Here is a 14,562-nt window from a genome sequence, read left to right as displayed (position 1 = left end):
AGGGAGGATTCACGGTCACCTGGTCCAGCCCTAACTATATGCTTTAGCAAAAAGGAAAGTTTGAAGCCTAATCTTAAAAGTAGAGATAGTGTCTGTCTCCCGAATCCAAACTGGAAGCTGGTTCCACAGAAGAGGGGCCTGAAAACTGAAGGCTCTCCCTCCCATTCTACTTTTAAATACTCTAGGAACAACAAGTAGGCTTGCAGAGCGAGAGCAAAGTGCTCTAATAGGGTGATATGGTACTACAAGGTCATTGAGATAAGATGGGGCCTGATTATTTAAGACCTTGTATGTGAGGAGCAGGATTTTGAATTCAATTCTGGACTTAACAGGAAGCCAATGAAGGGAAGCCAAAATAGGAGAAATATGCTCTCTCTTTCTAGTCCCTGTCAGGACTCTTGCTGCAGCATTTTGGATTAGCTGAAGGCTTTTCAGCGAGTTTTTTGGACATCCTGATAATAATGAATTACAGTAGTCCAACCTGGAAGTAATAAATGCATGAACTAGTTTTTCAGCGTCACTCTGAGACAGGATATTTCTAATTTTAGAGATGTTGCGCAAATGGAAGAAAGCAGTCTTACATATTTGTTTAATATGTGCGTTGAAGGACATGTCCTGGTCAAAAATGACTCCAAGGTTCCTCACAGTGTTACTGGAGGCCAAGGTAATGCCATCCAGAGTAAGAATCTGGTTAGATACCATATTTCTAAGATTTTCAGGGCCGATTACAATAACCTCAGTTTTATCTGAATTAAGAAGCAGAAAGTTAGCGGCCATCCAGGTCTTTATGTCTTTAAGACATTCCTGCAGTTTAACTAATTGGTGTGTGTTATCTGGCTTTATGGACAGATAGAGTTGGGTGTCATCAGCATAGCAGTGAAAATGTATGCTATGTCTTCTAATGATACTGCCTAAGGGAAGCATGTATAATGTAAACAGAATTGGTCCTAGCACTGAACCCTGTGGAACTCCATAATTAACCTCAGTGTGTGAAGAGGACTCTCCATTTACATGCACAAATTGGAGTCTATTAGATAGATATGATACAAACCACTGCAGCGCAGTACCTGTAATACCTACAGCATGTTCTAATCGCTCTAATAGGATATTATGGTCAACAGTATCGAATGCTGCGCTAAGGTTTAGCACAGAGATGAGTCCACTGTCAGAGGCCATAAGAAGATCATTTGTAACCTTCACTAAAGCTGTTTCTGTGCTGTGATGAGCTCTGAAACCTGACTGAAACTCTTCAAATAAACCATTCCTCTGCAGATGATCTGTTAGCTGTTTGACAACTACTCTTTCAAGGATTTTTGATATGAAAGGAAGGTTGGAGATTGGCCTATAATTAGCTAAGACTGCTGGGTCTAGAGATGGCTTTTTGAGTAAAGGTTTAACTACAGCCAGCTTGAAGGCCTGTGGTACATAGCCGATTATTAGAGATAGGTTGATCATATTTAAGATCGAAGAATTAATTAATGGCAGGACTTCTTTGAGCAGTTTTGTAGGAATGGGGTCTAAAAGACACGTTGATGGTTTGGAGGAAGTAATTATTGAAGTTAACTCAGAAAGATCAATTGGAGAAAAAGAGTCTAACTTAACATCAATGGTACTAAGAGTAGCTGTAGATAATATTACATCTGTGGGATGATTATTGGTAATTTTTTCTCTAATGATAAAAATTTTATTTGTGAAGAAGTTCATGAAGTCATTACTAGTTAACGTTAAAGGGATGGTTGGCTCAAAAGAGCTCTGACTTTTTGTCAGCTATGCTAACAGGACCGTCCTTTCCCCAACAGAATCCGGTTCACAGTGATGAGCAAGCCTCCAGAGGAAGAGGAGCAGGAGAGGGAGTGTGAGGATGTGAGCGTGGCCTCCCTGAGGATCCCTGACATCCTTTAGAAACGGCGAGACATGACGGAGGAGCGTTTGAACGGTCAGCACGCACCAAAAAGATAACTACTTACTGATCAATCAGTAATCTGTGGCTGGTTTAAAAGAAGCTGCAGCAGGAGTTTGTGTAGTCTCAGCCGTGTTTCAGCTTTTAGTTCATGCTTAACATCAGGAGCTTGTCATCAGTGATGTGAGTAAACAAAGGTCAGCGATTAGCTAATGAACCTTCTAACGATGGCGTCAGTGAGCAAACAGACATCAGGTGCACCTGAATGCACCTGATGTCCTCTGCTTTTGCGGGTTCACAGATGTTTCTGCAAAAAGCCTGGAAGACAAAACTGAGACATGAACACACTGCAGGTCCGCCTCAGATTTAGACCTGCAGCCGTGTGTGTGTTTTAAACCTGTGAATAAAGAGGACTGTTCTGAAGTCTGGTGTGAGTCTGTGGCTCTGTAAATATAATTTATCGTTCGTTCTGAGTTTCAGCAGCTTCACACTCTTCTGCAGTTTTGCTGTTTGTGCGTGGGAAATAAAACGTGCCTTAAATTTTATCTTTCCTGTACAAACATTTATATTTTGTGCTCTAACAATGAGAACATGTGTCTGCAAGTGTGGCTTAGAAATAAATAAATAAATCATCATGTTTCTATTTTTGTCACTGGCTGTCATTTATGGATTTCAAATATTATTATTGTTATTTTATTTTTTGTGTTCACAAGTTTCCCCGTACTCACACAGGGCGTGTGAGTGTGTGTATGACGTTGAAAAAATCAACTCACTCACAAAACGGTGTCTAATTTATACTATATTAGGGGGGGAAAGACAGTTTGGAAATTTATGACAAATATCTGTAAAATTCTTTTGGAAAGTCTAAACATTTTAAGTCAAGGAGTAAGATCTATGTATTTTATTTTCAAGGTTATAATGGAAAAATGTAGACATTTGAACTGCTAGTAGAAATAATTAGTAAATATAGTTTTATAGAACACCCACAAATTAAGGCTGACAACAAGCTACAAGCTCATCTGCTGCTCACTGCGAGAATAGTGTGCAGGGACCATCTACAAAGTGCAACACCCAAATATGTAAAACATGCATATTCAGCAATAACCATGGTGCCTTGTAGTGTTACCACTGCACTGGCACGTGGCACTTATGGGAATATTTATAAGATAAGATAAGATAAGATAAGATAAGATAAGATAACCTTTATTAGTCCCACACGTGGGAAATTTGTTTTGTCACAGCAGGAAGTGGACAGTGCAAAAGTTATGAGGCAAAAATGGAGTCAGTTCCTTAAATTTGGTAATGGCACTTCCAAATAGATATCTATTAACTTTCCCCATATTCTCTGTAGCACATTATGGTACCGGTAAATTCAAATTAAAAAGCCAGAGAAAAGTGGCTCATAAGGAAATACTAAATAAGATGTTCACAGCATGTAGCAGGAAGTTAACTTATTTAATCATTTTCCTAATAAAAACAAAAAAATACCCCAAATTATCCAGAAGCACATTATGATTTTTCCTTGGCAGTACAATCAACGGGAATATGTAATGAGACTTTTGGGAAATGACAGTATTTAAGGGAATGAGTAATTTATAACAATCTTTTTCCTCTGTTGCATTTTGTAGATGGTCCCTGCACAGCAGTCTCACAGCCAGCTGCACACATAGACCAGTGCTGTTAGTTCAGCGGGGAGAGGGAAGGGGGTTTTCGGACTAAAAAGTCAGAATTTTACCTCACTTTCCTTAGCCCGGCCCATGGCTTCAGCTGCAACATAAAAGTGACTGGGGAATTTCAAGATGTACATCATAGACCTTTCTTATGCTACAAACCGCAGGTCCTTTTAAAAGATGCCAAACGGCTCTTAAAGAATAAGGAAATTTTGAGAAAATGTCCTACAATCCTTTGGCATTCAATAAATCCATATTTTAAAACACCCCTGTGGAAACGTTAAGAGTTCACAGATTGTCCAGCAGGGGGCACCGTTACATTTAAATGTGATTTAGAGCGCTTCACCAATCAAAAGGGAGTTTTTCCAAGCAGGTCGCTGCTGGGATCTGATCACCGCCTGACTGGATCAGGCCATGTAATGTTTAAAAACCTGCCCTTGTTTAAGAGATGTTTTATCTACAATTATGAAGAAATGACAAAGCCAAAAACCAAACCATACCCTTCCTGTCAGGCTCCAAACACCTGCAACAGGAAGACATGCAGTGGATGTCTGGGCAGCCTGAACGTAAAGGAGGGATTGAAAAAAAAACAAGAACAGTTTAAAAACAGTAACTGGGCTGCCTCTGTTAAAAACAACAGAAATGCGAGCAGGGTGGTTAATTCAGCCCAGTTGTCAGTAAGTTTAAAAGTTCTGATCTAATAAGTGGTTGGTCTGCTAGACAATTCTTTATTAATCACAGTTGTCAATGTTTTCTTGTATATCATGAAGTAAGAAACTAACAAGGCATGTATATACGCATAAAATATTAATTTATAAAAGAGCATAAATAAAAAAGTTATTCACATCAGAATAACATCATCACACTAAAGACATCAAACTAGAAAAAACTTGTTAAAAACTATTTTTATTTAAGCTACTTCTGATTTTTAATTTAATCGGCTAGTAACTGAGAGACAAAACATTTCAAGATGGATTTTATCATACATTTACAAGTTTGGTCACCATAAATACTTTTTAACTATCTACAACAATAAAACAACAAAGATGTGAAACTTAAAGGTTTGTTATACATCAATTTGCTTACATGAAAGACTGGCTGCATGTTTTTCTTTGTTGTTCTTGCAGGTTTCAAAACTACATGCCCTGGGCTACCAGCCAATTCTGTTTCTTGGACAGTTTGACCGTAAGGGCCGTATAGTAGGGGACGTGATCACTCAGATCGAACCAGCGGAAGGTGCTGCACGTGACATCCTCATGAAGATGAGGAAGCTTTATGAACACCTTCTGAGAAGTAAGATATGCTTTGTCCATTATCTGTAACCAGGTGTCCTTATCAGGTAGCCTATCCTAGCTGTCTTTGGGTGATACTCATGGTACACCCTAGATAAGAAGGCAGATCACCACGGGGTACACAGAGACAAACAAGATGGTGAGGATGAGGATAGTTAACAGTCACCAGCTATTCTATTCTACTCTACTCTACTCTATTCTGTTCTGTTCTGTTCTGTTCTATTCTATTCTATTCTATTCTATTATTCAGCCAAGGTTCAGACCAGTAACCTTCTTGCTGTGAGGTGACAGCTGCCCTACATGTCCTGTTGCTAAAATAAAATAGTGTTATATATGCCTTATTACCTCCCCATGTGGCGTTCACATCACCAAAGCTAGCCATACTGAACCTCTGGTGTTACCCACCTGAACAATTTTGTATGTGTGTGTGTGTATATTATGGTCTTTCACACTCATGTATAAATGTAATTTTAAAAATCTTCACGAAAACCAGACCTGATAATTCTCTTCGAGACTTTCTAGTATAACAAATGTTATAATGTTACCAATATGAACACCAAGATTCTTAAATAACTTATATACTTCTTAAGAGGTTACCTGATTACCTCCCTGAGGTAGTTAGCATCACCATTGTACAAAACTCCTAAGTCATAGTACTAGCTTGAAGTGTCAAATGTTCCATCCATTCACTTCCGCTTATCCTTTTCAGGGTCGCGGGGGGCGCTGGAGCCTATCCCAGCTGTCATAGGGCGAGAGGCAGGGTACACCCTGGACAGGTCGCCAGTCTGTCGCAGGGCCAACACACAGGGACAAACAACCATTCGCACTCACATTCACATTGGATAATAATACAAATTGTCACTAGGTGTGTCAAATGTTATGCACTACAAAGTCAGGAAAGTAGTGTCATCAGAGGAAAAAAGTCATTAGCTATCTGGATTTATAGTCACACTCATTAATTTATTAATGTACAATGTAGAAAAGCACTACAGATGTCACACTACCCTAGAGGGCACTTGTACTGAATGATTTGGGTCAGTGAGTGTGTGAGATGACATATTTGATGCCAATATTTACAAGTTGTAACTTTAGTAAAAACTTAAATGAAAACATGCAAATCACTACTTATTATATGTTTATGTGTACTGTACATTTTTTCAACCCATTTTAATGAATATTTAATATTTACACTTTTGCAGAATTACAAGCTTCACCTCCTGCTAAAAGTTCTACACCAGCAGCTGGACCATCCTCCTCTCCATCTCTGCTTCCTCCTGCATCCTCCTCTCCATCTCTGCTTCCTCCTGCATCCTCCTCTCTGTCTCTGCTTTCTCCTGCATCCTCCTCTCCATCTCTGCTTCCTCCTGCATCATCCTCTCTGTCTCTGCTTTCTCCTGCATCCTCCTCTCCATCTCTTCTTCCTCCTGCATCCTCCTCTTCATCTCTGCTTCCTCCTGCATCCTCCTCTTCATCTCTGCTTCCTCCTGCATCCTCCTCTCCATCTCTGCTTCCTCCTGCATCCTCCTCTCCGTCTCTGCTTTCTCCTGCATCCTCCTCTCCATCTCTGCTTCCTCCTGCATCCTCCTCTCTGTCTCTGCTTTCTCCTGCATCCTCCTCTCCATCTCTGCTTCCTCCTGCATCCTCCTCTCCATCTCTGCTTCCTCCTGCATCCTCCTCTCTGTCTCTGCTTCCTCCTGCATCCTCCTCTCCATCTCCACATCCTGCATCTCCCTCAATTTCTACGGTGTACACCTCGGATGTCCCAAACAAAAAAAGGACAAGGAAAGGTTAGATGTTATGGTACTGTAAATGTACGAAACACATGACAGGTTCGTTAAGTTTGTTAAGATTTCTTTTTCTTAATTTTTGCATTTTCTCCAGTTTTACAGACCTCATGTAAATATTTCATTTGTTATTTTTCAGAAAGCCGAAAACACCGCACACAGGAGATTTTCAAATATGAAGAGATAGTAGACAGGAGAGTTGTAAATGTAAGTAATTTAGCCTGCTGCTGTGCAGATTTGTTTGCGTCTTTGCACTTCCCGGATTTGAACTGTGCCTGACTGACTATCCATAAGCTTTTGTATTTGATGAATCTACACTAATTCAGCCACTGAGTCTGTATTTCGCTCTAAATAGGACATTAAATAAGAACATACCACCTGATACGACCTGGTCGTGCTGCCTTCCTGATGTTTACGTTCTTTAAAGTCCTCCTGACATCATGCTCAGAAGGAGTGATTGATGTGGAGGTGCTCCTTCCCATTCAGTAACATCTGCTTCAGTTAGTTTTGCTTGTGAGCCACAATGTAAGCAGTGTTGCTTTGCTGACATGCACTCGATGCTGGCAGTACAAGCATTGTAGTGGTTCTTGTGTTTTTGTAAACTAATTGTATAATATATTGAGCCATTCAATAGTACACAAATGTTTATAAGCTCCTTTTTGTTTGCAACTTGCATGTCTTTCTGAATTAATTGTTTGTTTATGTCATGTTTTTCAGGAAAAAGAAGAAGTTAAAGTCAAGTGGAAGCCCTGCTCAACATGGTATGTAGTAACAACTTTGTTGGACGGGAACAGACATTCATATTGTTGGTAAATAGTTATCAACTCAATTTGAATTCATGTATTTGGACTAAAGTAAATTGGGAGCTTCTGTGAGGAGCTTGATAGCTGTCCACCTCCAAAGTCCATTATGAGTTTTGGAGGTGGACATGGTCAACACTTTTAAGAGTTGGCATAAGACTTTACTTCTTTATAGAGCTTATAGTTAGGGCTGGTTCAGCTCAGCCCTTAGTTATGCTGTAATAGGACCAGACTGCTGGGGGTTAGTGTCCCCCCCCCCCCTCTGTCTGTCTCTTTCAGGGTTATGCAGGCTCAGTATTGGTTGAAGATGCAGTCACGTCTCCTTTTACTGGAAACTCTCCCCCTCTCCCTCACCATCTGTAAACATACATGTTTACACCTATTTTGTGTGTGGTTGTCGTTGTTGTTTGTTATGTTTTTCTCCTGACAGTGGCAAAGTGTGAGATGACACATGGGAACCTGCGCAGTTTTACACACAGTAAACCAGGCACCACAGGTTGCAGAGATCGCACAGTTCACAGTTTGTAGTTCAGCATAAAAGTTCAAAATAAAATATTTACTATACATTTCAACCAGTGTCAGTCTCTGTTTCACTCTCTAATTGTGGCTTAAGTACCTAACACATTCATGAATCTGATCGATCAATAATATCTTCCCTGCACTCGATATCTCATAGTTCTACATACTGTATCAGCCAACATTATTGTCTACATCCTCATAAATATAGAAGTGACTTGCTTACTATAACATGTTACAAGTTAAAGTAATACTGCACTGCACGTATAGTAAGTAACACCTACTGTGTATGGGAGCCTAAAGCAAAGTTAACTGCACCAGTACCAGCTTCAGAACATATTGTATATTATATGTTTCTACCTTTTTGTAATATGTCATGTTTACATGCAGTGACAATTTCACATTTGGAGTTGTGGTCATATGTGGTTTTTATATGTATGTATGTATGTATATATATATATATATATATGTATATATATATATATATGTATATATATATATATATATATATACACACATATATATATATATATATATATATATATATATATATATATATATATATATATATATATATATATGTGTATATATATATATATATATATATATATATATATATATACATATATACACATATATATATATATATATATATATATATATATATATGTGTATATGTATATATATATATATATATATATATATATATATATATATATATATGTGTATATGTATATATATATATGTGTATATATATATGTATATGTATATATATGTATATGTATATGTATATATATATGTATATGTATATATATATGTATATATATATGTATATGTATATATATATATATATATATATACAGGGTATTAGAGAAAATTGACATTTTTTGCCATTTTCTTGTTTGTTTGCACATTATTATTGTGTACATATTACATATGTAACATTATTGTTAATATTATTATTAGATATCAAAGATACAATTTGATTAAGGGTTTTCCTGTCATAATTTCAATACAAATGCAATTACACACGTAAACAATAGGATCAAAATAAACTTTTAAAAAGTCTGTTGATCAAATGCTGATTTTCAAAACATTCTAGAGGAAAACAGATAAAATAATCTGAACAGTAACAGTGATCTTGGATGATGATGGAGGCTTCAATGGATTATTCTGTTTCAATCAATAGGTTCGTATCTATGACAATAATTTGATAAGTTTAACAGGTTTGTTTAGGCCTGGCAATACTGGAAATATTCACAAACTTTTGTTTTTGAAGAATGTTTATCTTTTTTGGGATGAAGCTATCTGGCAAAATGAGACAACCCTTTTAACCTCATCTGTATGTCTATCATGTGGCTATGATACTGGATTTTGGTTTGATGCATATGCAGGTTACAGCTGGGGAATGGCAGTATGTTGTGGATTGATTTGGCATGTTCAACCACTGTTACACCAAACTCTCTCACTTATAACATGATAAAGGCCTCTTACTCAGTGTCATGGATTTTCTATACTTTTGGGGACACAGGGCCAAAGTCTGAGGCAATAAGTCAGATCAAAGAAGGCAATGATTCTAAAATGGGAGTTTACTTATGTCATTATATATATCCAGGAATATGTGCCTGAGGATAGTTGTCATGAAATCAATATTAAATCAAAGTATTCCTTAATTACCACAGCTGACACGAGTTCTCCATAGCTGCCTGCTGTCTCAGGATCTGTCTCCAAAAAGGACCAGGGAGCGCTAACATGTTATGTTCTAAACTGATGAAGAAAATGCACATTAAACATAACATAAACTTACTGAGTGAAGTAATGTCAAGAGGATTCCTTTAGCTCCTATTGGGTTGGTTCCTTGATCAATGCGATACAGAATCATTAATCTGGTTTTATGTAATGTCCTTAAAACATGTCAAAATGAGGCTCACTAGTCTGTGTGGCCTCCACATGCCTGTATGACCTCCCTACAACACCTGGGCAGATGCTCTCCTGATGGATCTCCTCCCAGACTCCAGGACTAAAGCATCTGCCCACTCATGGACATTTTGTGGTGCAGTTGGTGGATGGAGCGAGACATGATGTCCCAGATGTCCTCAATTGGATTCAGGTCTGGGGAATGGGCGGGCTGCACCAGCATATGGTCTCACAAGGGGTCTGAGGATCTCATCTCAGTACCTAATGGCAGTCAGGCTACCTCTGCCGAACACATGGAGGGCTGTGCAGCTGCCCCAAGAAATGCCACCCCACACCAAAACTGACCCACTGCCAAACTCATGCTGGAGGATGTTGCAGGCAGCAGAAGGTTCTCCACGGCGTCTCCAGACTGTCACAAGTGCTCAGTGTGAACCCGCTTTCATCTGTGAGGAGCACAGGGCACCAGTGGCAAAGTTGCCAATCTTTGTATTCTCTGGCAAATGCCAAACATCCGGCATGGTGTTGGGCTGTAAGGACAACCCCACCTGTGGACGTCGGGCCCTCATACCACCCTCATGGAGTCAGTTTCTGACCGTTTGAGCAGACGTGCACATTTGTGGCCTGCTGGAGGTCATTTTGCACAGCTCTGGCCTTTCTTTCCTACCCCACAGTACCTTTCCTTACCATTCATTTCCTACTCTTTTACTTCTTCTTTGATGACGGTTGTCTTTCTAGATAAGCAATTTCCATTTGCTCTGGGGCGAGTCACTGGCTCGGGTGCATTCTGGGACTGTCAGTTCACCAGTGTGCTGGCATGCTTCTTAACAAACACACCACTACAGCAAACATCTCAATTGTACTTGTTGATTTCTTCGACAAAACACTGAACAAAAAATTTACTTGTGAGTGTGCTGCCTGGTGCTTTTAAATTTTGTGATAATTTGAGCAGCCCAGAAAGCATCCCATAAATTAAATTATGTTATCGTATCTGAACATGTACACTAGTCATTAAATTAGATGGGAAAGAATGATTCAGGGTAAACAACTGCACCAAGGAAATTCCATTTTTCTTCTCAAAATGTAAAATGTCTGTTGAAAAATCACATTAAACAGAGATGTGATTAACTTTTTATTTTACCAAACATAACATCAATGATGACACAATCGGTCTTCATCAGAAGTGCTCAAATCACTCTCAGTGGCATCGTCTGGAATGTCCTCCTCCGAGTCCATTTCCAGGAGTGGTTGGTGGCTGAGGATTCTCTTGTACACGTCCTTTACTTTGAGCATTTCAGCTTTCAGTTCACTTTGTTTTTTTAAAACCAGGCTACAGAGTCCCTTCTGTGCATCCTCCGACATGCCAACAAAGGAGGCTGTAAAAAGAACAAAACAAATAATAATTATGAGTAAAGTAAAACAAACAAACAAACAAAAAAAACCTCACCTCATAAACACAAGGAATTAGGATCCTGTAATTAAAAATAGTTTTTAAAGGGAGAAGGCAGTGTTAGCTAGCAATCTAGATATAGGTAAGAGATCCAGTAAGACTTTAGCATCTGCTCTTATTTTCAATCGATTCATCAAAAAATTAATAAATAAAAGATGTGCTTACAGTCTGAGGAGATTGTCCCCAACACCACAGATCGCATTCGCAACACTGTCCAGTGAGACCGCATCTCTCTGCAAAGGATCATCTCCTCCTCTCTTGGGCGCCTCACAGCCATCACCTTCTCAAAGACCTTTCTCTTTGTCCGGAGGTCAGCAGCAGCTACAGTTTAACAACATCAGATGGGAAAACATAGTAGCATATTATGATTCAAGAACAAAACATTCAACTACTGCTCAGATACTGGGAGTTTGTTTAAAAAGGATATTTATAAATCAAGAGCTTACGTTCACATCTGTAGCCTTCATGTGCTGCATTATCATTAGATAACAAGTATGTTGGTGTTCAGGTTTATAAAACCAACTAGTACGACATCATTTCAACCCAATTTGATGAAACGCAACAACTCTGCCATAAATTCTGCTTTTACAAGGCTTATTTTTCATTGTTTGTTGACACTGTCAGAAAGATCTTAATTCTTCCTTAAGTTCTTTAATGAGGCCATGGTGGGTCCTATTGTTATACACGAGTGTATTATATTGAGAATCACCTTCAGCCCATTTCTAGACATCGGCCACCCATTGCTGCAGTGTGTCGTCATCCACACCCAGCTCATTTTTGGTCGCATTCAGGCTCTCCACTTGTTCTCTAAGGATCCTTATGATCTAAGAATACATTCATAAATGTCATTCATATTGACATTAAAAGAGTACTGGTGTTTTTCCCCCATTACCACACACATTAAAATGGTTTTTGAAAAAAAAAATCACCTTTAGATATCTCTGGCTCAAAGTGCGGCCCAGTTGTTCCACTTTCCTTTTGTTCCAGCCCAAAGCCAGGAGGGTCAGCATGTCTGTTCGCCCTGCATTTCAGTTAGTATACAAATAAGAATTAATGAGCAGGAGACTGAGTGGAATCTCAGACACGGACACATACCTGCTTTAGACATGTACTTCGTTGTGATGGCCGCCCTAGACAGGAAACTGTTTACTTGTTATACCTCGCATTTCCAAGTGTGAGCCTTTGCATGCATGACGGCGAGAAAAGGACGCATTGACAAGAGGTTCCTCAGCTCAGGGCACTGCTGAGCCACCTTGGTTAAATAGGGGAAATATTTACAGGCCACATTGGAGCAAAGGAACGTAATATGTCCTGGGACGCTAGCTGCCAACTTCCTCTGGAGAAAAAGAGGGTAAGCAAAGATCTCCCCTTGAAACATGTCCAATGCAGCTAAGAGGACTCCGTGGCGACAAACAGCTATTTCCATGCACTCTTCATCCAACTTCCCAGTGGACTTTTTGGACGACTCCTTTGCTGCAGTCCAAGATGAAGATCCGCACAACCCTTTCCCTGGGACCTATACACTCAAAGATTTTAACATAAAAGACATGGCATGATTAAGCCCTATCAGGGACAAACTTTTTAAAACAAATGCATAACAATTAGCTGAATTAGCCTTAAGTCACACGAGACCTCATATCTCCCCAGGACAGCACTGATAACACAAAATAAAAATCATGTTGTTGTTGTTTTTTTTTAAATACACATGGTGACAAAATTAAGTACACATTAAGATAAAGTAAATAGTATTACGACAACACCAAGAGAAAAATAAAATAAATATCCACTGTTACGAGTTCAAAATTGGGGATGGAGACAAGAGGAAAAACCACAATAACAACACTGGTCCGGCCGGGTTAAGTCAAACGATGATTTTAATAGTCACACGCGTGGGAGATGGACACTGTATGCAGACAGCCTCAGATCTCAAAATGGTGGAGCATTAATCAAACTCTTATAGCCTCTGGTGCCCCCACCTTATCATAAAAGCCTAAACATTCACATGCTTTCTCTCACACGGTGCCTAAGCTACGACCTTTGCTCCCCGTTTATCTGCTCCTGCTGAGATGGGGCAGAAAACTCCAGCATGTTCCGTTCTCTTCTAATCAGACAAATAAGGCGATGACTTTCTGCGAACAGTATTTCTTATAACATCATAAAACAATATCATTCATCCACAATAAGTCAGCAGTCTAATGTAATGCAAATCAGTTTAACAAATGCAATAGTTATCAGCTTCTTCTAATTCAGGAGAATAATGCAAACTAAGACTACATAATAATTCACAACCTTTAATTAGGGGTATAACATGGCATAAAATAATATTATAATTTTACACTTCCCCTGATGAGCTCGTTAGAATAATGAGCTCACCAACACCCTGTAATCCAGTGTGGCCGGGTTCCTCTCTTCTCACTCCTGAGGCCCTTTGTCCCCCTGATGGGCGAACCACATGCGAGATGACCTCTGAGTTTGCGCATTTCAGATGTAAGAAAAACTATTATTACAACAGTAGCCGGTACAGATGACACTCCCCAGTTCTCCCACAGCTTTATTTGGTGCTACCTTATACCCTTCACACGTACTCAGACTAGAACTTCTGTCCAAGGAGCTTTTAGCCTTTATTTTATTGCTGCAGCTACCAGTGTCTTCCAGTTGGGTGATCCTCTGCTCTTCTGTCTTCAACCTCAGCGGTTAGACAACTCTTCAGTCGTGGCACAGATCAGGGGATTATTCCGCCCCGATTTCAAACAACGATCTGTGTATCCTCGGGTCCTGTGTCTCCTGTATATCCTCCAGAAAAAGGAACAGGAACGCGTCCCCCTTTTCCCCCAAGAGCCTCTCGAACCTCGTTGGTCTGGTGTTCCTGGATTTCCGCCAACCCCTTCATGGTTATTGCTGTGTTTATGGGATCCATCCTTTTGAGGTGACTAGCTGGAGCCCAAACGCCATGACACTTGGACCCAGTTGGTGTCTCGGCAGTCACTGTGTCTGTCTCTGCTGCGAAGGATCCTCGCATCTCTGTGACCTCGTCTGGTGTCTGTTCCTTTCTCTGTAAGAGACAGAAAACCAAAACACCTCTCTTTCTAACCCTAATAATCTAATGTTGTTAACTACTGACCTTCTAGTGATTCAGATTTGGTTTAGAATATTCAGAATGTCCCAGGGACTTATTCTAATCATATCCTATGTGTGTGTAAGCGTGTTTGCATTTAGCCCTCTGCACTCAAGGCATT

The 14,562-nt window shown here is 39.5% G+C and overlaps 1 long non-coding RNA gene across 1 annotated transcript; it reads left to right on the top strand.

Annotated features, from left to right (window-relative positions):
- The first annotated feature begins 4,076 nt into the window (after window positions 1-4,076).
- Window positions 4,077-6,284, top strand: LOC143414330 (uncharacterized). The gene is made up of 3 exons (XR_013094864.1): window positions 4,077-4,247; window positions 4,698-4,863; window positions 5,572-6,284. It is a non-coding gene; the product is annotated as an uncharacterized LOC143414330 (long non-coding RNA).
- Window positions 6,285-14,562: the final 8,278 nt, after the last annotated feature.

This window comes from Maylandia zebra, linkage group LG20, assembly GCF_041146795.1.
Source record: "Maylandia zebra isolate NMK-2024a linkage group LG20, Mzebra_GT3a, whole genome shotgun sequence".
Taxonomy (NCBI): Eukaryota; Metazoa; Chordata; class Actinopteri; order Cichliformes; family Cichlidae; genus Maylandia; species Maylandia zebra.
Note: the sequence above shows the minus strand (reverse complement) of the source record. Positions and strands in the feature narration are given on the sequence as shown.